Here is a 1,569-nt window from a genome sequence, read left to right on the forward strand (position 1 = left end):
CCTCCCATCATAAACAACTAGAAAATACAGACAAAATATATGAAATAACTCCTTTGGACATTGGGCAATAGGCAGTGAAGGGCTATGATCTCTGAAGGGAAATAAACAAGGTGAGCACTGCAATTACCCCAGTTTACTACGTGGGAACAGTTTCCTGGCCGCAAAGCAGGGAAGAGGAACCCAAACAGAGACCAACAGTCTTGCTGAATTGAAGAGAAAGAGATCAGAGTTCAAGGAAGCCAAGACAATTAGACTTTCTGGGGTAGAGTGCCACAGAAGATGGAACTTCACAGAGAGCTCCAGAGATCTTTAGAAAATTCCCCTTGAGTCCATGGTGAAACTCCATGAAGACAGAGCAAGAATCACTGGAAAACTATGAGCTGAACAAATCCTGGAGCTCCAAAGGTCTAGGAATAGTTTGTGTCCCCACCTACCAGAGTGAGAGACCACATAATATATGGGGTGTTGAATAGTCCTGACATGAGTATCATGTAGTAGCGGGGCTAAATTAGCCACAAACTAAAGGATCCTCTGGATTTCCCCTAACAAAACTTAAAAACAAGCCTCAAGAGGTTCTAACTAATCCCAAGTAAGTTAGTTGCACGCTAGGGCATTTTAACATTTAAAAAATAAATACAACAAAATCCAGCATCCAAAATGTACAACTCACAATGTCCAACACTCAATAAACATTACCACAAATGCAAAGATGCAGGAAAATGTAACTCATAACCAGGAGGAAATTTAACCAAAGGAAACAGACCCAAGAATGATAGAGACGATGAAATTAGCAAAAAGCAAGTTAAAAGAGTTATTATATATATATATAAATTATGCTCAAGCATATAAAGAAAAACATGAACATACTGAAGACAACAGTGGAAGACATTTGGACTTCCCTGGTGACACAGTGGTTAAGCATCTACCTGCCAATGCAGGGGACACAGGTTCGACCCCTGGTCTGGGAAGATCCCACATGCCATGGAGCGACTAAGCCCGTGCGCCACAAATACTGAGCCTGTGCTCTAGAGCCCGTGAGCCACAACTACTGAGACTGCGTGCCACAACTACTGAAGCCCATGCACCTAGAGCCCGTGCTCTGCAACAAGAGAAGCCACCGCAATGAGAAGCCCGTGCACTGCAACAAAGAGTAGCCCCCACTTGCCGGAACTAGAGAAAAGCTTGGGCCAGCAACAAAGACCCAATGCAGCCAAAAATTTAAAAAAAATAAAATAAGTTAAAAAAAAAACTGAGCAAGCCAAAACAAGACGGTGCAACAGTTTTTTAAAGTTTTTTTAAAAAGATCAATCTAGAACTCTAATCCCAGGGAAAATATATTTCAAAAGTAAGTGAGACTTCTGGATTCCACTCATCTGGTTTCTTACTTAGTATGTAAGGAGCTTAGAGCTCCACTCCTTCCTAACAACAAGTAAAAAGCTGAACAAACTGAAAAATCAACAACTCTTCCTGGATCTGTAAGAGAAGTAAACCACTGTCCCCACAAAAGGAGAGACCAACAGGCAAATATAGAAAAATCACAACATTCCAGATCCATGAGCTGAAACCTCT

The sequence above is a fragment of the Balaenoptera ricei genome, chromosome 1 (assembly GCF_028023285.1).
Source record: "Balaenoptera ricei isolate mBalRic1 chromosome 1, mBalRic1.hap2, whole genome shotgun sequence".
NCBI classification, from domain to species: domain Eukaryota; kingdom Metazoa; phylum Chordata; class Mammalia; order Artiodactyla; family Balaenopteridae; genus Balaenoptera; species Balaenoptera ricei.